Consider the following 19,108-nt stretch of genomic DNA (forward strand, 5'->3'; position numbering starts at 1 on the left):
AGTGCTGAAGACAGAAAAGGCGAAGGGAGACAATTTCTAGGAGGGGCATGGCCCTGCTGCAAGCTAGCTTTCACCTCGGGTTGCAAACCTCTACCTTTCAGAAGGGAGATAGGGTGAATCCTCCCTCATGTCTCAGAATGTGGAGTAGCTGGGGCTACAAGTGATGCTTTACTCATAGAGGGGCTTCCTTTGTCTGTGGTTGTCTTTGCAGTGTTGGGCATGAGAGTGGGAGCCTCCTACAAGCTAGTCAAGTGCTTTGCTACTGAGCCACATCCCCAGCCTATAGGTTTCCTCTTTGAAGTGGCTTTTGATTGTTTGTTTCTGTTTTGTTTTGCTAACCGAACTGTCTCTCTCTGCTGTCCCTTGGGAGGCAGCTCCACCACACCCACAGGTAAGGCTGCTCAGTCTCTTTGGGTCAGTGTTCTGTAAAATTGCAAGCAGACTCTACTGAGTGACAGAGAAAACACTGTTCTTTTGAGTCTGCAGGGTGATTACCACCTGCATGCAGTCCTCTTGATGGAGGCACAAAGATGCAAACAGACCTCTGAGTCTAGGGCTCTACAGGCGCCTTTCACCTAGGGCTCAGTTTCCCCCAAGTCCCTCTCCACAAACCCTGCTTTTCTTCAGGGTGACATTTTAATTGAAGCAGACACACATCACAGAGAGGGTCCTGGTAAAAGCAGAGCCCCAGATCCTCACAGTCGGGTCCATCACCCTGCAGATGAACAAGGCTCTGCCTGCCTCCACAGAGTGCACGGGAATCCTGAAGTCAGGTTCCAATTATGGGTAGCCTTGACTGCGGCTATTAGAGATGCTAAGATTGCCAGGGGAAATCCCCAAGTCAAGGTCATTACAGGTTGTGCTCAGGATTGTCTTTCATTTTCTCTCTCTTGGAATGGTCTTCAGCGAGAGGCTTCATTAAGCAGTGTGGTTTCTTATGGGCTAATTGTGATTACCTTCCTAAATGGTTGTTACAGTTTCACAACTGCGCGCGCGCGCGCGCGCACACACACACACACACACACACATCATTTTCGTCGTCATTATCATCTAACGTTAGCCCTTATCTTTGGTAAAGCCTAGTTGGACGTCAGCAATTTCAGCCACATCGGTTTCAGGGATTAACAGTCACAGAAATAAGAAACAAGGGAAAGAAAACCCTTCGCCTGTGAAATAGCCTGGCTCACACTCATGGGAGAAGTGCCCTGTATTTAACAGCCATTGCGCTGGCCAGTTAACTTCTGCAAGTTTGTTGCTATGTGGGCAGAGAGAGTCTGGCATTCTGGATTCTTCCCTGGCTTTTCTATCAACTTCAGAATCACCTGGATCAGATTTATCAAGGTTCTTCGTGGCGAGGTGGCTATGTCATTTGTGACTATTTGACATCCCAGAACCGGTAAATCCAGATCACTGTCATTCTGAGTTCCTTTGGAGTACTGTACAGGATAGCACAGATGAGGTGAATAAAATATTTCTCAACGTGCTGGAGGCTGGAAGGAACAAGTCGTGATTCCGGGTCTGGCGAAGGCATATAGCTAGAACTGTGTATGCTCATGCACACCTGCAGGGGTGCCCGTGTGTGTGCCCATGTCTGTGTGTATGTGTGTGCATATGTGTGTGTGTGTGTGTGTGTGTGTGTGTGTTTAATACCAATGGAGCAGGCACATGTTTTGGTTCTTTAACTTCCCCAATACCTTTCCAGTGGAGTACAGTTCCTAATGATGTGGGTAGCATACTAGGAAAGAGCCTAGCATCACACTGTTTTCTAAAACCCAGACTCCAGCGGGAGCCCTGGGGAGGCTTTTCACAGGGCCTGGTGGGAGCAGGGATGTCTCCCATCTCCTGACTTAGACCCAATCCAGAGAAGTGTTATGCTGCCACAGGCCACCTCTCCTCAGTCCATTCTGAACACGGAACAGCTCTGTCTCTGTCTCTCCCTCTTTCCTTCCCTCCCCACTTTCCGTGTGTGGGAGGTGGGGAGTGAGAGACAGAGATAAAGAGAGGGGACAAAGAGAGAGAGCCCTCTGTACGAACACATGCCATCCTGTTGGCTTTATGAGGATCAAACAGGGCCTCATGACTAGGGGGTCAGAGCCTCACGGGGCCATGGAGGTGTCACCACCACGCGGAGGCTTCACCACTACCCAGAGGCTTCAAGCTAATAATTGCCTCTCGGTTTCCCTGTCTCCCCGCTCACAACCCCATTACACACCAGGTAACTAGACTACTTTGCAGAAAAGAATCAACAATGCAAGCATGTTAAAGCATTCCTACATGCTAAAGCGTTCTCACATCAACTGCTATGTCCATTTCTGAACAAATTAAATTTTTTCTAATCTTTTCTATAAAGAGGATAGAATTACTTTTGATACATTAAGAAGTCTGAGATGCAAACGCACTAAAAATGACAGGGAAGTAACCAGTTGTGCCTGGGGTGCTTATCCCTGGAGTGTCTGTGGGGAGCATCCCCGGGTTCTCTGGAGAGGAGATTTTGGGTGTGAAAGAGACCAGGCAGAGTATGATTCAGCCACAACAAGAACTGGGCCACAGACAGGCTACCAGATAGGCAGAGCAGAGACACCTAACACCAGGTAAGACAATCTAGATCCAGCTAAACCATAGGATAGGAAGCCTATCAGGTTGCCCAGGGTTGGGGTAGGGACTATGTCTGTGGATGAGTTTAGGGCTCCCTTCCTGGCTGCTGAACACTGTAGAATCATACAGAAGCTCTGCACGCTGCAATCACATGCATGACAGCACATTCCCAGTTAGGTGGCAGGTTCAGGGGTGTCGTCATCTAAGCAGGGGGCACCCTGGTCTTCCATGTCCCGCAGGACTCTGTCCAATGACATGGCAGGATTACCAAAAGCACCACAGTGGATGGTCGCAGTCACCTAGGGTTGAAACATTGGCATCCCCTATGACCACCTGGGGTCATTTAGCGGTGTTGGGGATGGAGTAATTACTGTGGGCAGTCAGGTCCTCATCTGACCTTGCTGTCCTTCTGCTGGTCCACTCCTTCCTTGTACCTTGTCTGAGGAGTTCTTTGTCTTTGAAAGATATTTCTAATGTTTTCTCCCAACTCTCTGAAGATGAAACAAAACATAGCCCCATTGTAAGGGGTCCATATCCTTCATCTCTTTCTTTTCTTCAGTGACCAACTTTTCTTCTAGGACCTCCTGAATGACCTCATCTAGAAGAAGAAAGGTCTTCTCTGGATTCAAGAAAGGATGAGTTTCAGACCCCTGCAGCTCTTGTAGGTGGTACAAGAAGGGGAGATGAACCCAATACCAGACGATGCCAATAGGATCTGTAACCCTCCTTACTGGCTGCACTTAACCTCAGATACATTCATGAGGAAGTATCAGTTCACTGCAATGGGCTTGTGGCTGAGCCTGGCATAGAATAGGCACATCTCTATCTCAAAGTTAGACTCTCTTCTCTTCCTGGCTTAAGGCCACTTCTGTAGGCCCTTGTCATCTGGGTCATCCTCATCTCCCATATCAGCCTTCCCCATGGCTGCCAGTGGGCGCCAGATACCCAGATTTCCCTCTTTAAAGGGACAGCAGCCACTGGGCCAGCAGCACTCACTCGTAGGCTTTACTTGAACTTGACTCCAGTTCAGATTCACAGGTGCTGGGCCTTAAGACTTAGCATCTTCAGGGGACAGAAATCTCCCCATCCTCCACAGAAATTTTTCATGTGAGCTTTCATTCAGTACAGCTTGTAGGGGGAGGCTAGTATCACTCCCACAGAGGAAACTGGGTCCTGGGACACCTCATCTCCTGGCAACCAAGCTACTTGCTGAGGTCCCTCTGTGTGCACCAGTCCCTTGCCCAGTTGATGGGAAGCAGACCCAGCCAGCATGGCCACAGTGTGGGAGCACCAATGTCAGAGGACTTTGTTTCTCTGGGAAGTAGCAGAGAAAGGTCCTGACCAAAGTGAGGCCATTACCTGGACTTCTCTAAGGTGAATGACCTCTTTGTGCCCTCTGCACTGATGATGTTAGAATAACAACGAGCTTATAGATTTCCCTCTGTAGAGGGGAGAGCACTCCACTTAATGTACCATCCTCTCTCCCAGTATTGTCTTTAGGGTCATTTCATAAAGTCACTGTCATCCCAAAGGACTCTGTCGGGGTCAGGGGCCGGAAAGAGATCAACATGATTCCCTGTCCCCAGGACAAGCTGTGCTCAGTCACACAGGAGCCTTCTGCCTGCACTGTGAATGCTGTTTCTTGTGGCACCAAGGCCCCAGTGTTCTGTGCTGCCGAGGACTCTGTGTTCTGACAGCGAGCATTCCTAGACAGTGCCTTGTTTAGCGTGCCTCTGTCCATTGGCTGCTTTTCCAGCCCCATCTCAATGAGAGACTCTCCTGCCATTCCTTACTAGCACAGATTCTCTTTCTTCCGTCTTGTTTCTCTTCCAATTTGAGGGCCAGGATCAATAGGATGCTGTGAGGTTGGGCTTGTCTCACTTCCCATTCAGGAGAACAGGCGAGCATCCTTATGTGCGATTGGTGTAGCTCTGCTCCCAACCCTTATTCCAACCCTGAGTTTGTAAGGATTCTTTTCAGGAGTACAGTGGGATGGTAGCCGGTCTCCATCCTCCAGCTTAGCTGGTTGGGTCACATTTCAAGAGTCTATTATCTACATGGTATATGAGGCGAGCCCTTTGAGATTAGAATGAGGAGACCCTGTCTCTGTTCTGCTGGAGCATCACGTCTTCCAGAGCCTCTGTCTCCTTCCCTCCCTAACCTGTGCTTTCTTAGTTACTGTGACTTCGTCTCTTCGTCTGTCTTGTTCCTCTTATGTGGAATGCTGTTCCCTCACATAACCACAGGACTCTAGCCTCCCTTCCCTGTGCTATCTGGGTGCTGATTAGAAAGATCCATCACAATTGTCAATGTGGTATTACTAAGAGATGCCTAAGATTAGCAAAGAACACTTCTAGGTGTGTCTGGGGGGCAGTTCCCAAGACAACCAGATCCTGAGGCCTCTGATTGGTTGACACTAATTTCTGAATGGATTAATAATCTGACAGCACTGTTGGCTGAGAAGTGAGACGTGGTTGGAGGAAGTAGGCCACTAGCGGGCATGTCCTGTCCACAGCCCCTACTTGTATACTTTCTCTAGGCTTTCTGTCTGGCAGGGTGTGAGCAGCAGTCCCTCCTCACACATGCCTGCTGCCATGATATTCTGCTTACCTGCATGGGGCTAAGTGACAACCACTGAGCCCTCAGGAACATGAGCCAACAAGATATCCATCCTTTCTCATTTTCTGTCGGGGACTTGAACATGGTCACAAGAAAAGAAATTTACATGCCAGCTATGTTTACCACAGTTCATCAATGGCCCCTGAGATAATTCTATTCAGATTTAGGTCTGTGTCTATCTCCTTCTGAGTCTACAGAAGAAGCACCCCCCACCCCGCCACTTCCTCGCTCTTACACTCTGAACACTTGGAATAGCCACTGCTGAAGAACTCTTAGCAACAAATATATGTTCAGAGATAGAAAAACAAACTGTCTACAAGTCCTTCTAGTTTGAGTTTCCAAACCTACCTAGAAGGCTGGGGTTTTAACTCAGTGGGTAGAGCACTTGCCTAGCATGCACAGAACCTTGAGTTCAATCCTCATAAACCAAGCTTGGTGGTGCATACCATGTAATTCAGAACTCGGGAGGTGGAGGCAGGAGGATCATCTGGTCAGACACATCCTTGACTATGTAGTGAGCTTGAGACTAGCCTGGGATATGTGTGGTCTGGCCATTTGGGATTAGTCTTCTTTGAAGGCTTTGAATGGGGGAGATGATCCTTCGTTGACTTCCCTGAGTATATGTGACCACAATCCTGGAAAAGGCTATTCCATGGTTCTATCTTTGGACGTGAGGCCAGGGCATGACTCAAGGGCCACAGTCCAAGAACGATGGATGATATAGAGTGACAAGTTACACTAGGACCATGAGTCACAGTCCCATCAAAGCTCCAGGTTTGGCTTGGGAGGTAGGCGATGCAGGAATTTTACCATGGAAGCAGGGAGGGCAGAAGTCCCCAGGAAGACTGCATTAAGCTTTTCTTGTCTTGTGGAGTTTTCAGGGTGACTTATGGAAGCAGGGATCGTTTGAGCCTGGCTGCTTGTTCCTGTAGTTAGAGAACCACATTAGGAACTGACATGCTACATGCATGCATATCAACGTCCTTTCTGATTGGTCAGTGCTACCCTCTGCTTTGTTCTGATTGGTTGGAGCCTGCAGCACTCCATCGGGCAGAATCTGAATATCATTCATTTGTACCTACACAAATAGGAAGTTTCAAGTAACCAGTGGATTTTCTCTGTTTCTAGAGTGCCTTCTAAGTGATGCCTTAGTTTGTTGTAAATTATGCAGTAATGGTGTGTGTGTGTGTGTGTGTGTGTGTGTGTGTGTGTGTGTGCAGGCTAGAGGTTTATATTAGGTGTGTTCCTCAATTCCTGATATATGTTTGGAGATAGGATCTTCCGGCCTGGAGCCAGGTTAGCTGGCCTGAGAGCCCCAGCCATCCTCTGGTCTCCATCTCTTCAGTCTTGGGATTACAAGTGTACACTTCCACACCAGCTTTTTATGTAGTGATGGGGAGCTGAACTTAGGTTCTCATGCTTGGACGGCAAGCACTTTGCAAACTGAGCCAGCTCCTAAGCTCCTAGTGAAAATACTCTGTAAAGATCTTCATTAGCTTCCTAAGGGCATCCGGACAGTCAGGGAAGAAAAGAGTCCCCCTTGTCATCGTGACCTGCTAGGGTCCAGCCACATAATGCTTTGCACTGTCTGTATTTACCACGGGAGCTAAGCCAGCCTCGTTCCTCCTCTGTCCTGAAGCTTTGCTTTTGTGTTAGCTCCCACTACCAAAGGAATGCCGAGACTCCAGCGAGCCACTTACCCATTCTTCCCAGGGAGTCGTGGCTGCTCTCCAAAGTCCCAGCAAATTTCCCTCCCTCCCCGAGGACACATGCAAACAGCTCTGTGGGCCTCGCAGCCACACAGCAATAATTCCAGGTCCTGTCTCTGTGGGGAAACCCAACTCCCACCTCATTTACTTCCAATTTATTCACGGTATGAAACTGGGGTGTGGGAGGCAAACTTAACTTAGCTGTCAATTTGCTTCTAAGGCAAGATGGAGAATCTATTCTAAAGCGTGCATTTAAAACAAGAAAGCAATTCAATTTTGCTAGGCACCATCCGCAAGGTCCGGACCGATAACTGAGCTATTAAACAAGTCATCCTCTGGGGTGGCACATAGAATAGGTTGCAGGAATGTCTCCAAAGAAAGTTCGTTGTTTTGCAATTTTGCCAAGAAAGGAGGCATTTGGGAAATACGTATTTTATTTTGGCAAAGTTGTGGCCACTTTCTCTGCTTGTGGATTCTTGCACTTCTTAATTGCAAGGATGCTGCTGCTGCGGATGCTGCTGCGGATGCTGCTACAAATCAATGATGTTTCCCGGGTGGCCCTAAGGTGGAGTTTGCTCTAGTCATGTAATGAGGGAGGAAGAAGGAAACAGGGGTGTCTGCTCATAGTCCTCTGTCTTGCATAAGACATGATACCTATGTGTGTTCATCCCTAGGTCATTTGCCTTTCCTAAACCAAGGGGAAGAGTCTGTCCAAGGTCCCTTACAGCTAAGGATGGGAAGTTCAAATGATGTGGACCCCTTTCTGGTCCTCTTTTTATCTCCCCCCCCTCATCCTTTCCCCATGTATGTCTGTATGATTTTGGAATAAGAACATCTAACTCAATAAAGGGCGATCAGCATTAGGCATATTGGACTGAGTAGTTTTTGCTAACTCAACACAGCCTGGAACATTACCTAGGAAGAGGGAACCTCAATTTAGAAATTGCTCCCACCACACACATCTGTGGGGGTCATTTTTGTTATTAATGATTGATGAGGGAGGGCCCAGCCTACAAGTGGCGCTGAGCCTATGCAGGTGGTACTGGGGGCGCATAGAAAAGCAGGCTTAGCAAACCAAAGAAGAAAGACAGTGGCAGCATTCCTTCATGGCCTCTGCTTCAGTTCCTAATTCCAGTTCCTGCTTCTTGAGTATCTGCCTTGATTTCCCCTGATGGACTGTGTGGCTTCTAAGACAACTCCCCAACCCCCCCCCCAAAAAAAAAACAACAAAAATCCTTTCCTCCCCCAAGTCAGTTTTGGACAGTGTTTTATCACAGTGTCAGAATGAGGACACATACAGACTCTCAGCTATCCACTCGGTATATGAGAAGGTGAGGCAGGAGGATTTCTTCAAGTTTTAGGACAGCCTGGTTGGGCTCTAGTGTGAGACCCTGCTGACAGAAAGACAGACAGACAAAGAGCTTTCTTCCCCAGTGTGGGTGTACATATAAAAACAGGAAACTGGGGAAGGCAAATTCTTTCCTTCTCTCCCCTCTATCTTTCCCCTTTTCTGTTTCTCAACAGTCAAGATCCAGAGTTCCCGGGACAGTGCATTGAACTCTCAGTGACTTGTCAGGGCAGAGCCTGGGCCACACACTGCACAGATGCATGGTGGGTAAATTATGGCTGTATTGATGCTCTGACATCTGGAGAGGTCCTGGCCAGTCAGCTGGGGAAACAGGCTGGTCTCCAATCTGGACACATGGGGTTCTCCAGTTAATCACATCCACATTCAAATCTGAAGGATGGGAAGAAAGGGTGCTTCGGCCGGCAGCTCTAGCATTTCAGAGAGGATGTTGGCCAGTGGGAGATGCTTAACAGAGTGGTGTAGGTTGGTCATGGTGAGTTGGGAGTTAATGTTTGGGAGGCTATCAGGGGAGTGGCTTTCCAGGCAAGTTTCTTTGTTGTCATTACAACCACATACGGATCCTTCATCATTTGGGGCTTTGGCTGTGGACACAGAAAGGAATAGATGGGAGTTTTCTGGAAAGCTGGAAAGGGTGAGTTCAGGGTTGGGTGGACCCAGGTAGGAGGCTGGTTCGGGTGTGGGTAGACCCAGGTAGGAGGCTGGTTCGGGTGTGGGTAGACTCAGGTAGGAGGCTGGCTCAGGGGTGGGCGGGCTTAAGTACATGTGGGTTTTAATATAGGGTAGACACCATGATTGTACCTTATATCAGGGTCTGCTGATCCTGTGCTTGGGACATGCCTGCTAGGGCATATCGGGTGGTGGAGTATTCCTATACCAGGCCAGTCAGAACTGGAAGGATCCAGCTAGCCCCATCTGAGTGGTGCCCAGGGCTGGCTGGGTGGGCCGTGAGCCAGGTTTTCATGCAGGGAGCTGGCATGGGATTGAGGAGCTTATAGCTCTGTGCTCTACTAGACATTCTGTGGATGGTAGCTCCCCTGGCTCTGGAGAGGGTCAGAGAAACCTCCAGGTTCTGCAGACTGTCCAGACCTGTGGACTGCCTCAGCCATACATCAGCAAAGGCCAGGAAGCTCCTATGCCTCACACAGCTCAAGGTACTCATTTCCCACTTTAGCTTTGCCTCTGCAAAGCTATCCTGAACCCCAGAATCCAACTTGACCATCCCAGTGAAGGTCCAGTATCTGATGACATTAACATCACCCCCTAGTGGCAGAGACAGGAAACAGCACATATTACAAACAGACTTTAAAATTTTGACAATGTCACACAATATGCAGTTGTATTGTTATTGATTTATCCTGATTCTCATCTCTTGTCTCTCTTCTACCCATGCTGACCACTTTCTTCTTGGTGGCCCACCATGACTAGATGGTTAAGACTTCCTGAAGATGCCACACACTGGACACGGGAACACAAGTGTTCCAGCTAGAAACTTAGGCACCTTCCCCTCCCTTTTTTAGGGGGGAGGCGGGGAGCTAGCAGTGATCTTTTCCATGCTAACACAAACTGCAGACCGCACAGCACACTTGAAGAATGGAGTGACGTTCATTCCCTGGTATTGCTGCTCCTGAACCAGCTTGGATGACTCACTTTCTGTAAAGGGCCCAGACGATGAACTTGAGCATCTGTGCACAGCATCCCACGTTTGCCACTTCACAGTCCTAGAGCATCCCATCTCTCAAAGGCTCTCCTGGGCCATTTCCAATTAATCTCTGCTCCAGCCTCAGGCAATCACTGACTGTTCTGTCCCTGTCGTTTTGCCATTTTTAGAAAATGATCCCCAGAATGCTCAATTTTTAAATGCTTAGTTTCCCGCATCCCAGTTTTTCTTCTCATGTGCATATGTGTGTGTGCACATACGTTGGCACATAAAAGCCGGAGGACAACGTCAAGTGCCATCCTTCAAGAATGGCATCCACTTGGTTCACTGACCAAGAACTTGCTAAGTAGACTAGTGGCCAGCAAGCCAGGGCCTCCATCAGTCTCCACTCACTCCCACCCCAGCACTGGGATTATGAACATACATCCCAATGCCTGTTTTATGTGTGCTGGGATCAGGTTCAAGTCCTTATGCAAACACCTCATCAATTGCATGACATCCCCAGTACCTGTTATTGTGGGGGTGATAGGCTAGCCTTGACTTTGCAGAAATCCCCCTGCCTCACCCTTCAGACTTGCTGGAGATACAGACATGAGCCCCACTCCAGTTTTCTAGAGGGGCATCAGCAGTTATTGCTCACTGACAAGCAGTGTTCTACCGTCTGGTTACCTTCACTAGTCGAGGTGGACAATTTATGCCGGGTATGAGAACTGTTGTGTGTTAACATCTGTCTGTCCATACCATCATGGGCAGCACTATCACCCTCCTGAGTCTCCAGGAAACTTGGGACTGTGCTATGTATCCATGGGAAGAAACCACCAAGCACCGCTTATTCCCATCACCAGAGCCTGTGCGGTCCTCTTTCATCTACCATAGCAACACTTGGTCTTACTTGGCAGCTCTTCTATTTCAGCCATGCTTTTGAGTGTGAGATGGCTGGCTTTCTTTTTTAATTTTTTTAGTTTTTGCATTTCCCCAGGGTGAAATTAAGTCCCTTTACTTCCCAAACATTCCAGATTTAAATTTTGGCTCATGTGCACTTTCTGAGTTCAGATCCCTTAAGCCATTATGCTAATACTAAATTTAACCCTTTTTTTAACTTAAAAAAATCTATTTTCTGGATATGGGTGTATTTTGCCTGCACGTAAGTCTGTGCAGTATGGGCCTGCTTGGTACTCATGGAACTGGAATTATAGTTGGTTGTTAGCCCCTGTGTGTGTTCTGGGTTCTCCTGCAAGTGTTCCTAATCATTGAACCATCTCTTCAGGCCCCCAAGTTTAGTTTTTATGTAAAGAGAAAATTTAAAGACTCAGATAATGGAGGACAAGGGAACATTTTGGCTCATCACTAATGATAGACAGGTGAAAGGCAGACAGCGAGACAGACAGCATTCTGAGTCCTAAAATCCACTATATATAACTGGAGATTGAAACCTGGGCTTTGGAGAGTGAAAATTGGGTTTTGCAGGTGCTGTGCAGGCATTAGGCTATATCTCAGCCTTTTTTTTTAAAAAAAAAAAAACCCTTTTTATTGAGACAGAGTCTTCCTAAACTGCCCAGGCTGGCCTTGAACTCACTCTGGAACCCTGGCCAACCTTGAACTTTCAGTCCTTCTGCCTCAGTCTCCTACATTGCTGGGATCACAGGTTATCACAGATCTACAGGCTGCTGCCTGTAGAAGGCTTGCTATAGAAACCATGACACAATCTTTGTGAGTAGCCATCTGAGTTACTTACTAGAAGTACTTAACTGTCTGCCCTTAGAAGTCCGTGTGGAAATAAGATTTTTTTCCAACTTTTAAAACAGTCACCTGTTGCCCATACCAGCAGATACAGCATTTGAATTTTGAGACTGGGGAGCATGGGATGCGGGCCCTGGCAGCTGAGTATGTGACCAAGCTGCTGTTTCCTTGGACATTTCCCAGCTCCGTCAGCTGCTCTCTTCTAAAAAATTTTACACTCCACTTTTGCTTGTTAATGAACATGTCTCCGAGGGGCCTGAGAGAGTGAGGCGACACTATGAGGGGCAGGCAGACAGCAGCACCCTGAAGCTGCCCCCTCCCCTCTCTGTCCAAAATGGAGTTTAAATTCGCGTTCATTCAAACCTTCCAGGAGTTAGGGGAGACAATGCTCAGCTTCCTGCACTCCAACCCCGCTTTACATTTAATTTTGAGTACAAGCAGTAATCCCAGGGTAAAACCCCCTATCCTACAGAGAACCACACTGTATTAGACTAATAAGAGCGGAGGGACGGGGCGGATCCTTGCCACTTTCCTGCAAATGATTAAGGGGAACTAGTTTGTGGGCTCTGTGGCTCCTGCAAACTGAAGGAGATTTCTCTGAGGAGTGGGGCGGCAGCAGGCAGGCTCTGACATCCGTGATGACCCACTTACGTTTCTTTAAGTTAGCATGCAAGGCATTATGGGAATTTTGAGCAAATGTCTCATTCCTCATCTCCCTCTGAACCTCCTGCACCCTGTACTGCTGATTCTCCCTTGTAATCCCCCATGTCTCCCTTCTTCTCTCATGTTCCGGGTGACCTTATACCCCTGGGGCTTACACATCAACTACTGTTTTTTCCCCCATCAACTATTATTTTTTCTTTTAGTAACCTACCAAGTTCAGTTAATGCTGCCCACGGGCATCCATGGAGCATCGGCAACCCACCAGTGACCATATACCTCCCAAAGAACTGCTCCTTTCCCAAGAGGCAATCCACTGCCCCTCGATCCCCTCTCTTCATTTAGGCTTTACTTACGTTTTCGCCCTCCCCCTTCCCACCTCTCTTACCGGGGCTGGGATTAACATATCACATAAGAGAGGGAACGCTCCATTTTTTGATGTTTGAACTTCGTGTTATCTCAGCATTATACTTTGCATGTTCATCCATTTTCATGCAAATTTTGTGAGTTATTTTTTCCTGGCAAATGAGTAAAATTCCATTGTGTATAGGTCCCACATTTTCCTTATCCGTCAAGGCACGTGTTGATGGACGTCTCGGCTGACTCCCTTTCCTGGGTATTCTGACAGGGCCAGCAGGGCACATGGATGAGTGATGTCTTGGCAATGGGGTATGCCGTCCTCTGTGCATGTGCCCAGGAGTGGGGTAGCTGGGTCACATGGGAATTCCAGTTTTAATTGGGGGGCATTCTCCCAATTGATTTCCACAACTGCTGTGCTAATTTGCACACCACCCCCACCAGTGAGTAAAATCTCTTCTCTCCCCACATTCTCTCCAGCATTTGTGGTTATATTTCTTTCTTTTTTTTTTTTCGCACGACAATGCTTTTATTCATTCTCAGTGACTTAAGAAAGGCAAGCTCACTGGCGCTTCACTTGAGTATGCTGTCATCTTGAGCTTCTGGCCGTTCTCTTTCAATCCGTTTCAGCTCAGTCTCTTCTTCTCCGCAGCCACCCTCCTCTCCTCCTCTGCCCGGGGCTTTAGGTAACTATAGCGCTTGGCACCGTAGGCCATGCCGAGGACCAGGGCTGAGTATCGGCCGAGCTTGATGAGCGGAGAGACCTGAACTGGGGGCACCATCTTGTCCGTGACCTTCGCGCCGGAAGCTTAACCGTGGTTATATTTCTTGATGACAGCTACTCTGACTAGGGGAAAAGGTTGTCTCAAAAGTGTTTTAATGTGCATTTACCTAATGACCAGGGATGTTGAACACTTAAGAAAAAAAATACTTTTTATCCATTAGTGTCTCTTATTCTTAGCCAGTGTGTTAGTTGGCAGTGTTTTTCTTTTTCTTTCTTTCTTTTTTTTTGATAAATTTTCAGTTCTTTTAGAATTCTGGATATTAATCCCTATGTCTGAATTACAGCTGGCAAAGATTTTTTTTCCCATCCCATGGGCCGTTTACTCTGTCAGAAGTTATTTTTTTCTGTGTAATCTTTTTAATTTCATGGTGTCCCACGTGCAGATCCTGGGGCTGGTTCCTGTGCTGTAGAACTTGTAGGAAAGCTCTCGCCTGCACCCATGTCTTAATGAGCATCACTTAAGTTTTCTTCTGGCAGCTTTGATGTTTCAGGTTTAAAATTGAAGTCTTTGATTCACTTTGTGTTGATTTTGGTACAAAATAAAAGACACGGTTTTAATTTCACTCTTTTTTTCCTACAAGTGGATATTCCAGTCTCGCCAGCACTGTTTGTTAAACAGATATTTCTACACTGTATATTTTTGACACCTTTGTCAAAATCAGGAGTCACAGCTTTGCTGTTTTATCCCTGGGTTCTCTATGCTGTCCTATTGGCCTGTCTGCTCTTTTTATTTTTTTTAAATTTATTTATTTATTAAAGATTTCTGTCTCTTCCCCGCCACCGCCTCCCATTTCCCTCCCCCTCCCCCAATTAAGTCCCCCCCCACCAGCCCGAAAAGCAAATAGGGTTCCCTGTCCTGTGGGAAGTCCAAGGAACCCCCACCTCCATCCAGGTCTAGTAAGTTGAGCATCCAAACTGCCTAGGCTCCCACAAAGAGACAGAGACCCGCATTGGAGCACCGGACATAAACCTCAAGGTCCAAATCAGGAGCAGAAGGAGAGAGAGCACGAGCAAGGAACTCAGGACCGCAAGGGGTGCACCCACACACTGAGACAATGGGGATATTCTACTGGGAACTCACTAAGGCCAGCTGGCCTGGGTCTGGAAAAGCCTGGGATAAAACCGGACTCTCTGAACATAGCGGACAATGAGGACTACTGAGAACTCAAGAACAATGGCAATGGGTTTCTGATCCTACTGCACGCACTGGCCTGTCTGCTCTTATGCCAGCAGCATCCAGTCTTTGCCACTGTAGCTCTGAAGGATAACTTGAGGTGTGGTATTGAGAAACCCTAATCCACTCTGGCTCACCAGAGTCTCCTCGGTCTCAGCTTGGTTGACTCTCATGAAGAGATGAGCATCCTATGCCTGGAAGCCAGTTTACCTGACTCCAGCCACAACCTGTCTGTGACCTGTTAGGGGCACATCAGTGCACAATGATGGGTCCATTTTAGCTTGTAATTCTCACCGTAACTGAGCTACTCAAGGCTATCACAATCATCACCCTTTCAGTACCTCAGCGTCCTCCAAATTAAAATGAAGAAACAGCAACTCTAATCTTGTGTGGCTTGTCTATAGTTGCCATACAGATCAACATACCCTCGATGGCTCTATTGGTAAGAAGCTATCCTCTCCTCACCCTGCAGGCCCAAAGTCTAAACATACAGGGGTCATACTTTCAGCAAAGATCCACGGGAGAATCCTTCCTTGCCTGTTCCAGCCGCAGCTATTGGCCAGAAATCCTCGGCTTGTGGATACCTCCCTCCAATGTCTGTGGTCTTGGTGACATCTTTCTGACCCTTATGAGCACATGTAGGTTTAGGGCTCACCATCACCCAGCGTGCTCTTCCCGTGCTCCTCATCTGTGTCCCATCTGGAAACGCCTGATCTACACATCTGGAAACGCCTGATGTACACATCTGGAAACGCCTGATGTACACATCTGGAAACACCTGATTTACACATCAGCCACAGCCACAGGCAGCACAGGTGAGGACTTGGACTCATCTCTGAGGTGCAGCACCCACCAGACTGCAAACCTCACTAGGTGCCGGGAAAGGCTGTCCGTGGCTACCGTATTATTACAGAGAGGCAGACGTGGACTACACACCACCTAGGCGGGATGTGGGAGGCTGGGATGAGGGTGTGTGCAGCAGGACAGGAAGCCAGGTGGCTCCTTCTGGAGGATGGGTTCCAGCCAGGGGTTGTTTCATGGTCACTGACCCTCAGAGGGTGCACTTTTCTGTTTCTTGATTTAACCTCATTTCCTCTGAGAGTGGAGCACTTACACATGTACACTGGGTATCTGTGATCTCTCCCGCTTCTTTCTTCATTCAGTTTCCCTCCCCCTTGTCTTCCTTCCTCCTCCTCTTCCTCCTACTCCTTGTCCCACCTCCTCCTCCCTCTTTTTTCTCCTACCTTCTTTCTTTCCCTCTTCTCCTCATCCTCCTCATTCCTCTCCCCTCCCCGCCTCATGTTTTTGAAACAACTGTATCGAGACGTGACTAGCGGGGCACATGTATACTTAGTGCTGTTTGGAGGAATCAGAGCTGTGCCACCCTCTCCACAATGAGTTTGAGTGTATTTTATCACACCACAGATATTTTGCCTCCTCTGGCTGTTACTCCATCTTCCTTACCCTGGGTTGTCACTAAGTCGTTCTTGGTGTCTATGGATTTGTTGATTCCTTTTGCTTAGGATGATGGTTTGGAAGCTCAGCCTTACTCTAGCACATGCCTGCAGTCCATTTTTTTAAACTGCCAAATGATTGCAATGCTCTTGAGTTGAGCGGTACAATTGCTGAGCGGGAATCATAAACTCAAACGGCCATATCACTGAGCGCTTCCTAGGATCCAAGCTCTGTTCTAATCACACACATTATTTCAATTGAGATGACTTCAGGGGTTGGACAGGAAAAACAAACGGGTCCACTGGACTTGGGGAAAACCGTCACAAGTGCTGGCTCAGTCCTGGTCCAGGGAGGGTGGGGCACAGCTTCCACTCAGCAGTGCTAATGGCTGCCTTGTGGGTTATGGATTGCCAGGGACTCTGTGCTTTCCAAGAGAAGCCAGGGTTGGGTGTGGTGGCTCCTAACCTTAACCCCAGGAGAGGCAGGCAGATCTCTGTGAGTTTGAGGCCAGCCTGGTCTATAATAGTGAGTTCTAAGACTATATAGAGAAACCCTGTCTCAAAAAACCAAGAGACGGGAGTGTGTGTGTGTGGGGGAGAAACCAGCTGTGTTTGTGTGCAGTCTTTCAACTGGTACATACAGACAGCAAAATTCATCTTAAGGCAATTCAGACAAAGACTGACTTCTCTACAGCTACCTTCACTTCTATAGCAATGGCTTAAGGTGACAACACTGGGTCACACATATCCCATGAACAATCTCAGAGTCAAGCTGGGAAACCAAGATGGCCTACTCATTCAGGTTTACATAGATTATCCTGGTCTTAAAATCAGAAACGCTGTATCCCAGGAACCTCCCCAGGCCTAGCAAACTGGAACGGCTGGTCCTGTGAGGTCACAGTTGGTTCCTCTGAGGAGTCCATACCTGAGGTATTGTGGCTGTTCATTTGTGGACACATACTCAGAGTAAATATTTGAACACACAAAGGAAAGATATTGGTATCTTCAGTCCATTGAAATATTCTCTAGGGCAGAGACCTGTGGGACATGACCCCATGAGTGTTGAATGATCCTTTCATAGGGGTCGAATATCAAATGTCCTGTATATCAGATATTTGTATTACAATTCATAACAGTAACAAAATTATAGTTATGAAGTAGCAACAAAACTAATTTTATGCCTGGAAGGTCACCACAACATGAGGACCTGTATTAGGAAAGTTGAGAACCACTGCTCTAAAGATGTCATTTTTGTCTCTTCACTAGTCAGATTTGATTTTTGACTGTTCTAAAAGATGATATCACCACTGTGACCCTGACTTCTGTCAAGAGAATAGTTATCAGCAAGACCACTTTTGTCGACACAGTCATCACGATCATTATCACTATGGCTACATTATCAGCAACATCAGTATCATCACCACTACCATGATTGTCAGCATGGCCACTACCGTATGTACATCACCATTACTAACATCATTAATACCTTGGGAAAATGAAGGCATTTTCATGTTTCCCCTGGTGCCTCGGCACGATACTTATTTTATAAATCATCTCAATTAAAGCAACCCCAAATTATGGATGGCATTTCTTTTGCTGACTCTGAAAGTGCCACCACTCCTATCTAGATGTGACAGGCCACAGAAAAAATAGGTCACACAGAAGCAAATATTCGTGGTAAACTTGGCCAAAGGTCCCTGTAGAGAATTCTACTCTGCCAACTGTGGGATTTGGTGGGGACTCCGTGGCAGGGGAGGCCTCATTTTAGCTACAGTGTTTTTCAGGAGCAGAAAAAGAGGAGATGAACTGGAGAAAATTCCCAGGAATGAGACCACAGATTTGGCTTCAGCAGGGCTGTGGTATAGAATGAATTCTGCCAGGACTGTGCGTTCAGTCTCTCAGCTAGTCCCAGCTTCTGAGCACAGGGAAGGACCCTAATGTCACACTGAAGTCGAGCCCCATGAGTGCCTTGACCAGCTATCAGCTCTTGAGTGGTTGGCTTTACCTCTCTGAGCCTCAACCTTCTCAGCCGAGAAATGGGAGTAGCATGTGGCACCTTGGGGGACTTCGAGATGATGAAAGGGGAGATGCTGAAAAGGGGTTGAGACTCTAAGGTGTTCAGTCATTGTTGCTGTGTGGGTTTTTAGGAGGTGGGAAGAATTCCTACTAAGTCAGAAATAGAAAGTCAAGAATGAGAGATGGTCTATGCTCCATGTGCACTATAGCAACACGGTGACAACTGAGACATGAAGCCGATGGCAGTGCCCCTGAAAGTTCAATGGATAAAGGAAACCTGGTCCATGCGTAGGAAATACTATTTATTTGGCTATGGAAATAGAAATGCTGATATGGGTGAATCTGGGGGATATGGTGTTACTCTAGCAGACCAGATGCAGGGCAGATGTGCACGACTCCATTCGTGGAGGGATCTAAGATGCCCCCACACGTAGGAGGAGGGAGGAGAGAGAGTCGTGATTGGTAGAGATGCTGGAAGGGGTGATGGGAGTATCCATCAGTGGGAATGAGGCTCCAATTTTGCTGGAAGGGCAGGTTCCAGGTATGTGATCTATAACATAGGGCTTGTAGCTAACCACAAGGATGCTATGGGTATACTTGAAACTTTGTTAAGAGGACATTCTGAGCCGGGGAAATGGCTGACTCAGCAAAGTGCCTGCCTCACAACCATAAGAACCTTTAAAAATCTGAGCATGATGGCTCTCTCTATCTCTCTCTGTTCCTTCCCTCTTTCCTTTTATCTATCTATCTTGAGATAGAGTCTTACTCTGTAGCCCTGGTTGGCTGGGAACCTGCTCTGCCCGTTCAGCCTGTTCAAGGCTGCCCTTGAACTTCACAGAGATCTGCCTGCCTCTGCTTCTTGGGTACAGAGATTAAAGGCAAGACAGTAGTGGCATAGAACTGTAATCCCAGGGTTGGGGATGTACAGAAAGGTGGACCCAGCCTAGCCTGTTTGGTGAGTTCCAAACCAATGA

General features: G+C 47.6%; 1 protein-coding gene and 1 pseudogene across 2 annotated transcripts in view; both read right to left on the reverse strand.

Moving 5' to 3' along the window:
- Tmem132c (transmembrane protein 132C) overlaps positions 1–19,108 on the reverse strand; it is a 310,009-nt gene that overhangs the window by 27,333 nt on the left and 263,568 nt on the right. The gene's annotated exons all lie outside the window — the stretch shown is intronic.
- Positions 13,280–13,514, reverse strand: LOC121446622 (annotated as a pseudogene).

The sequence above is a fragment of the Microtus oregoni genome, unplaced genomic scaffold (genome assembly GCF_018167655.1).
Source record: "Microtus oregoni isolate MIOR12 unplaced genomic scaffold, Mior012 000003F_ref0000135, whole genome shotgun sequence".
NCBI lineage: Eukaryota > Metazoa > Chordata > Mammalia > Rodentia > Cricetidae > Microtus > Microtus oregoni.